Raw genomic sequence first — 9,745 nt, 5'->3', positions numbered from 1 at the left:
GCATGATGTTTTATTGAGACCTTGTTCGATTATAGTGTCTGATCTGCTAATGACAGTGAAGAAGGTGGAGGACACTAGTCACTTCTGTAAGCTGAAATTTTTCCTTCTTTCTCTTTTCTTAATAAAATTCTTTGGATCTTCTAGCCAGAAAAAAATATACAGAGAAAGAGGAGTAAATTGTATGGGGATAGATAAATAATATTGAAATCAATGGATAAATAGAATGAATTATTATTTAGTATTGTTAGGGAGGATAAATAATATTGAAATCACCAAATGAATCCTAATATTAAATCATTCATTTAATTGTCCAAATAATTTTGTATAGTGAGCAATGATCGAAACATTGTTACAAATTAATTTCCCTATTTATAACCTCATCTTCATTGACTTGTAACAATTCCCTAACAACCAGAAATCTTCTCACTAATATTAAAATCAATGGATAATCAATTCACCTACTCATAACCTTATACGCAGTGATTTTTTATCGATCGGTTTCTTTTGGTTTGCATATCGGTCGGTTCACTGTTGTTTGATTTTCATTTGGTCCTATCATACTCCAGTCCAATACAGATCAACTCGGTTCGATCTGGATTTTTTGGTCAGTTCTACCAATTCTGGCTAGGTTTTGACACCTCTAATTATATGAAGACAAGTGCTTGCTCAGTTGGTTGGTGCATTTCTAATACAGTGCAAGGATCCATGAGGTCACGAGTTTGACTCTCCAATCTTTACATTGTGGAACAAGGAACACCCTTCCCTTCTCTTGTAGTTGTAGTTAAAAGTCCCATTGGGTAGTTGGACTTGGATCTTCTATGGTGCAATAGAGCGCTCGACACACAGTCAACGCCTAGAATGCCTTGGTTGCGTGTGACCACCTTAGGCTCCATATCTGAGCGTTTTTTACCGTTGGATACATGCCAAATGCCCTATTGCACCACAGAGGAATTCAATCCTTGGGTAGTTAGTTAGGATTAAAAAAAAAAAAAACACTTTAACTGTATCACCTGAATGTCAAAGTATTATAACTCAATAATTAATGTAGAGGGAATAATTTTAGACTCTCTGTAATGGAAGAAAGAACATTACACCATTGATTCAGCTATTGACCTAAACACAACGGATTCAGAGACTATGTTTCACCAATGCTAAAAATGCTCCCACGCACTTTCCCTCTGGTAGGATAATAATCTCTTGTGCTATAGATAAATAAAGTGGAGTATATTATATACTTTCCTTGTCAAAAATAAAAAATAAAATCTATATTGTATACGCTAGTGTCCACATCTAATTCATAGACCCTCTTTAGAAATTCTTAATTTTAGAACCACTTTAATTTTAATCATGGACCCTCTAGTTCATAGACCCTCTTTAATATTCCCAGGATTCACAATTAACCAAATCTATAGATCCTGATATTTTTTCTTTTTTTTTATGTGCAAGGTGGGCGCACCACTATGGTGGTCCGGATAGGGATGGGCACCTACAGGGCTTGGGGGGATATCATATCTTACATGGTGCAGGGTAGGACTTGATCGATCGACATTCCTAGTCTCACGCTGGACCCATTAGCCGGTAGCCTCTATTGAGCCAAAAACTCATCCTTTGTAGACTCTGAATATTATAGAACCTTCTTATTTAGTGATTGAAATTGATAAAATATGATTAATAACTGACGACCTTATAGAAATGAGTTCATGCCTAATCTGTGAGACTTGATTATCAAAATGGTACAATAACATTGTGGAGTCTTAAATTCATGGGGATTGATAAGGCCCGATTCGAATTGACTGAGACCAACAACTAATACATATACTCAAAATGAGTGCACACTCGAAGAGATAACATAGATGGAACAAATCTCAATACATGTATAGTCCAAATGAGCGTACAAATGAAAAAACGCGCCAGAAGACTGGGAGATGGCTTTGATACTATATTAGATTTTGATCCTAAAGCTCAAACTAAATAGTTGAACCTCATTAGTAGATGAAAACTGCCAAGATTCTGGGATTGGTCTCAATTGATATCAATCAAGATCGTACAAATTTACCTTTAAAAAAAAATAGATATTTTGAAGTAATATATGCTTATATCTTATCGATGGATTGATATCGAATTGCTAAAAAATTAGGATCCAAATTGATATCAATCGAGACAGTACAAATTTACCTTTAAAAAAAAAAATTGGACGTTTCGAAGTAATATACCCTTTTATCTTATCGGTGGATTGATATTGAATTGTTCAAAGATTGAGATCGCTGTCAGTTGATACCATTCCAATCTATGCAATCTTGAACTATATGATCCTATTGTTGAAAGGTTGCCTAGATGGTTAGGACGAATCGAGGATTGTGTGGATAGACGCACAATCCTAGGTTCGATTTCCCATCTATGCATCTTCGACTTTAAGTGGAGATTGTGGCGGTGAGTTGCTACGCCAGTCTCCCCGAGGATTAGTCAAGGTAGTATGCATAAGTTGGCCCGAACACCTTGGTGTAAAAAATAAAAAAAAAAAGAAATAATTCCCAATAGAATTTTCATTAGATTTCAGCTTGTGGAGTGCTGAAATCTACACCAATCATTCATTCGATGCAAAGTTGCAAACGGATATAATGTCCCCAATATTCCATGGAAAGCATGGAGAACTGGAAGTTAATTATCTTCTTGGTCGTGTTATTGGGCCGCATGAACATTTTAGAATTTGATTCTGTTGTTGGGCTTCAATTATTCACATGATTAAATGGGTTATAAAAATTTCCTTGTAGGTTCAAGCCCACCTCATCCCAATGGTTTAATCAGGTCAAAGTGTCCAACCGGCTTTTACGGAGAAAAAAAATGATCCTTATTCCTTCCTGTCCACATGAAATACAGAAATTCTGCCACTGTTGATGTTTTCCTGTGTATTCTCATTGATCCTTACATTTGTGCAAAAACCACACATACTTTCCTTCGATGATTAACCATCTCTATGGCGTACGTGGATGGAGTGATGTGACAAATCCATCTGTGCAACCATTGGACAGATGGCATATGATATAGATGATTCATGTGATCAAATTTTATAGCTAAATCCAATCAATAACTCTTTGCATGGCAATTTTTTTTCTTTGTATTTTGAAGTATTCTTTGAGGAATGAGCTTCAAACTTAATGGTAGATAGTTAGGCAGTTGGGATTTAGTGTACATTTAAGAAAGGTTGCTGGTTTGATCCTCTTTATCTCTTCCATCCTAAAAACAAAAATACTAATAATAGTTGTAGTGTATTGAAATAAGAGTCTCCAATGGACCCACCTTGCTGGTTTGATCCTCTTATCTCCTCTTATTTGGTTGGGCTCCTAGTCATTTACCTCTCATCCATTCAAAGACTGGAATGACTTGAATTCCAATACATCTTAACACTTGGACTGCACCTCAAGATCCATCCAACCGTTAGATATAGGCTGGAGATAAATGGTTGGCGTGTGAGGATCTTTACCCTTTTTAGCACAGGGCCACTACTAACGTGCCACTTGGTGGAGAGTACATGTATCAGAGGTAGACATTGTATTTGCCATTAAGCATATGTATAACAGTGAAGCTACACTCGAAATTAAGGATGTCAATCAATATGGTTGCTGGTATTCGAGATGGGTTTGTATCGGCACTGGCATCAAAGGTGCCAATTCTAATATTATCTTATTTAGTCAAAACGGCCATACCTAAATCTTATTCCAGTTTACTAACGAAATGGGACAGTATGGTACGATTCCTAAACAGTCTAGGCATTGTAGAAAAGGAAGAAGAACTTCAATGATTGCTTAATTGAAATAGCCACTCACCAGCATTGGTTGCTTCAATTGCCATTTATTCTAGCCACAAAGCTTGTTGAAGATGCGAGTCCGGCTAATTGAATTGCAACGGTTGGTGTCAGAGGATTCAATCATGAAACAAAGAAAAGAGGGGAGGGGAGGACAAGAAATTTACTAAAACAACCTCTCTAAAAGAGATTGTAAATGATGTGGTTAAAGGGTAAAGAAAAGATGTTACAAAAGTATCTTGTAATTGATATGGTTACACCTTATTTATTGGGTGGAAGAGGATCTGTTAACCTAAGAGTCTTGGTGGACTTCGGCAATTCGAAACTCAAAATAAGGCTCTTCTCCTCAAGTTGTGTTCGAGATTCTTTAATGATAACCAATCCCTCTGGACTCAAATTATTAAGGCAAAATACTTTTTGAATAGGTCAGTTTTTGATAAAAGAACTCTCAAATCTAGAGGTTCTATTTGTTGGAATGCTATTGTAAGTATTTTTTCCAATGCTAAAACACATGATTCACATGAAAATCTGTGATGGTTGCAACACTTTCTTTTGGAATGATACATGGATTTATAAGTCCAAAAACATTTACCTTGATAATGTGTTGCATGATTCACATTCACCTGCACAGCTTGATAAAAATAGGAATTTTATGATTGGGAATCAATGGAATACAAGCTTAATTTATTCTATTCTCCCTGGTAATATCTCTTCTTTAATCTTTCAACTTCTCATTTCTTCTGGGAATGATAGATGGTGGTACCATCTTTCTAAGAAAGGGTCTCTCACAACTAAGATTGCAGCTAGATTTCTACAAAACAATTTACTATAAAATTCTAATGGATGCTACAACAAGTGTACATACTTATCTTCTTACTCTCAGTGGTGATTATTTTTTTGAAAACTCAAAATTCACCCCAAATTTAAGTTGTTCTTTTGGAGATTGGCTCTTAAAGGAATCGTCTCTAAAAACTTCCTACATAAATGGGTGGACTTAGATTCTGTTTGTGATCTGTCTCAGTGAGTAGGAGAACATTTAGCATGTTTTCCTTACCTATGAATTCTCAAGAAGAATTTGGACCACAGGCCCATTGGGGTTGAGAACTGAATGTGTGCAATTTTCTTATTTTCCAAATTTAATAACGTACTTCTCCCACTCATATAATTTAAGGATGAATGATTTGGCTCACTTTTTAAATAGTTTTGTTATTACATGTTATTTTTTATGGAAGCATAGGAATATGATCACCAATGGATCCAATAAACCAAACCCTCATTTCATCAATGGATCAAGTAAACTTCTGGATTACCAATGGATCAGAACCGAAATCGAACCAGCCACAGATGATTGCTCCCGACTCACATTCTCCACACTTTTCAAACATACCTTATATTCACAACACTGTGTTAATCACCCTGTTGTGTCCTCTAAACACCAAGATATTTCAAGTTGGGCAGCTTACTCTTATTTGCTAATTTTGTGATGATAGAAGAGGATATTAAAGCGACAACGTACGAATTTATCTTCGGGTTAGCAGAAGCTCATAAGTGTGGTTGGGAAGTTTAAGAAATATGGAGTGATGTGAAGAGTCTTGAAAAAATGGTGATACCTAACAATTTTTTGATGTGGTCTTGGTCCACTTTTTCTCTCCATCTCTAATTGGAGATTATTTTGTTCAGACCTATTCTTTTTGTGAAGGATGTTGATGAATGCCCTAAGAATTTGGTTAAAAATAACCTTTAACTAGGAAATTCATGATTAAGGACACTATCTTTTGGTATCAAGTTGTCAAGCGTTTGTAATCTTCTTTTTTTATTTGAATAAAAAAAATTGATATGGTTACAAACGGATTTTATTTCCTTTCGTTTTAATTGGACAAGACTCATTTGACATTAAAAAGGATAAAAGTTTCCTGGTAGGACCAAAAGAAGTATTTTAGGTCATGAATATTTATTTGTTGCACATGGAAAAACGATATGACATCTAATTATGATATATTGGAGAATGCTTTAGATAGGTCACATATCAAATTTCATAAAAACTCAATCATATACTCGGATGTTCTATCCACACATGTTCTCAGTGGTTATTTATACACTTTTTTTAGCAGTCTCAGATTAATTATTTTTCTATTATATATTTTTTTAAATTGAAACTTGAGATTTAGGTAAGATGAAAATACCTTGAGATTTATCAGCTCACAAAACTTTAGTTCCATTCAACTTATCCCATGGAAGGTATAAGAATAGGAATTTGCTGCAAATGCTAGACTAGGAATTTAGATTTATTTATTATTATTTTTTTCTCCTAAAATTTATTCACCTATGGTTATTTAATACAATGATTGGATGAAAAGAATGAATACTCTTGCCTCTATTATTGGAAACCCAAAATAACCTTCTTCAATGCAATTAGAGGATCAAATCTTATGCATGAGCTCTCCTCACCATGGGTTGAGAGAAAACTGCCTCAAAACTTCTTTGGAATGAGAATCAGAAGTTTGGTTTGCTGGACAGTTTATCCTTGAGGTGTGGGCCCCGGTTGTTAGACACTGAAACTTGAAGAAAATAATCCATCCCATACTTTTTCAAGCTCTTCCAAGGGTCGTGTGGGGACCAACACCACCATTGCTGTTCGACCTTAGAACCCTAATAATACATAGTGTATGGTGCTCCAAGTGGCAACATTGTGACCATGTGTAGCATCACAAGGTGTACAACCACATGCGATGTCATTAGCCAGAATGACGTCCCACGTTCACAGTTATCAAAGAAGTCCTAGGTCATGCGGTTGTGCTGGTTCATCACTTCATCCTAAAAGGCCAAAGATTCATAGCATGGGCCCATCCCAACCCAGGTGGACCATTTTCACAGCAACAGCTAACTGAAGCGGCCCAAACAAGCGCTCATTGAGAAAGTTTCCAATACATCGCGCGGTATCATTATTGAACAATCAAAGTTGCAATTTGTGTAGTTTATTTCTTCAGGATGGGTTGCTATTTGAGTGCGAAAAGGTCAGATGACAAATATATATTAGATAAAGGATTTTTTTTTTTCTTAAACAAAATGTCTGATCAGCTTATGCACACCTCGATTAATCGTCAATGAACCTGGGATTGTGCGCCTATTCACACAATTTCCAATTTGCCCTAACTATTTGGGCAACCCACGGATGGGTTTAGATAAAAGATTGATTTTCTTCAGATCGTGGTTTATCAGCAATGCATAATAGAGGGGGAGAAGTAGGAAGTGATGGGAGCGTCACATCTGGATCATCTCATCATTAGCCACCGATGGTAAAAAAAAACTTTATCCTTATATAAATAGTGGGTCCAAATTTTAATTAAAATCACGAGTGAAAATTAAAGCTGTATTTATTATGCATTCTTTGTCGGTGATGCATTATGAGATGATAAAAACAATTGTATTTATCATCTTAGAATGCATTATGGATCTGAAATGCATAGCAAATACTAGGGGATGTCCAAACTAAGCTCAGACTAGCAAAATTCGATCAAAGTGGTCGTTCCGATTTGAGGTATGATGACCCCGAAATGGCACCAAAAACTAAATAAACCCGAAATTAAACTAAAATGGATTTAACATCTAGACCAAAATCAAAAACCAAATTCAGATCAAAACTCATTAAAAAAATACTAATGTTTGACATAATAATTTAATATAAATTTATATATATAACAGATTGAAATAAAAAAACAACCTGATAAACTGAAACAATATTGAAACTGAGATTTCTTATTGATTTGGTTTTGATTTCACCATTTTCAAACCAAATTCATTTTAACCTGAACTTAAATCAAATTGAACCAACCGTCTGGAGCTCTGTTGGTGCGAAGTTCTCTCCTATACTCTCATTGATTTGATTTGACATGAGAGATTATATTCCACACCTAGAAGGAGGGGATCCTCCAATAATAAAGAAGGATCCCCAGAAAAAACGAAAAGAGAAAATAAAATGTTTGTCTAGATTGGGTCAAAGAGGTACTCATAATCTCAAATTTAGGTTACCAAAAAAAAAAAATCATCTCAAATTTAAACCAACTATTGCAATTTACCAACCGTATTTCCTACCCGAATGGACCAGTTGGTTGTGTGTCCAGTTCATAGAAATAACCCACCTCAGACAGAGTAGGGTATTACACTAACCAAGCACAAACACAAACACAATCAGTCAACATTCCATGATTATGCACCCTCCATCAATTTCATTACCAGAAAAAAAGAAATCTAACCTATTTACATAAATACCTATCTAGATACCTTTTTATATATACCAAGTGATTTGCTCGGATGAAAGGATAAGCCGGGTTAAATTGGTGGTTCAACCCGGATGGCAAATACAAACTCTAGTATGTAGAAGTACAAGCTAGACCAAGGCATCATTTGATAAGGTTCCTAGAAACGTATTTCAATGTTTTTTTGTGTCGAGAAACAGAAAAAATGCCCTTAAAAGCATTTGATAAATCCACTTTGTTTCACCCGTTTTTAGAAATGTAAATAGAAATTTATAATACAAGAAACGTGAATGACGAAATATGTTATACTTGCTTCGCTGTTTTTAAAAACAAGTTGAGACCAATATTGGGGAAAGACCCAATAAAAATCGATCAAAAGGCAACTCGTTTATCAAACACCAAAAAATCTTCAAAGGTAGTCCTTGATGCCATTGTCGGTGTTGTAGATCTTGGTGCGGACGTTCTGAGAAACAAGTTTATCAAACATCAAAAAATCTGTTTTTGTTCCCAAAAACGTGAAAAATCATTTCTGTTATTTTTAGACACAAACATTGTCAAACGGTGCCCAAGTATGCAAATCATTCTCAAGTTTGACCCACCTTTCCATGTACACTGTAGAGGATTACACATTGAACCATAATCCTTCATCTTTGAATCGGTCATGGTATTTACAATTATTGGCTTGAAGACCTGAATCTTGAAGCGTAAAACCAAAGGTTTGTTCGGCATAAGCTGAAGAAACCACTCTAAAGTAAAGGTGTCTATTTAGAATCAAAACCGACCGTTTAAAATAGAAATAAATCAAACATCGGTTCAAAAAAAAAAAAAATTTTTTTAAATGCTAGAATCTTTTGTTAAAATCGATTTTGATTTCTACATTCTGAATCTTGAACCAAACTGAATAACCGTAATCGAACCGATCGGCACCCTTAATCTAAATATCTTTATCCGGGACCTAATCTACTTTCAAATCCGGAACTACCCTAACCCACGTTCCAAACAACCACCTTAAAAAGGCTAAACACCCAAACTCACACGTAAAAGCAAGTCCAACTCTCCATGTGGACCTTGTGACTTGTCCTTCAATATTTTCAGTTACGTGGCTTCCATGACAAGCCAATCTCTATCTCATTAAATTTCTCTACAAGACCATAATAGATTAATGTCGGTCGTCGATTACGAAGAAAATCTTTGTCAATTAATCCGACGGCGAATTCACACCCACAATCTTTGACTGTTGACTCTATTAATACGAAATAGAATGCGTCTGGATCTCTTCTTCTCTTTCTACGCTTATACACGTATGTTGGTGGAGAAGGTTTCTTGTAGAAGAAGAGAAGTCTACGTGAAGAAAAATTAAAAATAGAATTATTTGGTAGAAAAAATTTTCTATTTATTTTTTTAATTTTTTAAGAATTATATATGTATGTATAGCTTTAAAGACACTCTAGGGTGACATCGGAGCTGAAAATCTCTTCTCAGCTGAAACGTCTCTAAATCTGACGAATCAGGTTGCCCTATCTCCACTCAAACACTTTATTGTTATTTTTTTCTTTAATGGCGGTGTGTTTTTTACAGAGCCACCTTTGAAGAGTTAAAAGAGGACACAATATTATCCAAAAAATTTATTTAAGCATCACATAACTTGAGGTACAAGCAACTCTTCTTTTTTTTTTTTTTTTATATT

This window comes from Macadamia integrifolia, chromosome 11 (assembly GCF_013358625.1).
Source record: "Macadamia integrifolia cultivar HAES 741 chromosome 11, SCU_Mint_v3, whole genome shotgun sequence".
NCBI classification, from domain to species: domain Eukaryota; kingdom Viridiplantae; phylum Streptophyta; class Magnoliopsida; order Proteales; family Proteaceae; genus Macadamia; species Macadamia integrifolia.
This window is presented reverse-complemented; position numbering follows the sequence as displayed.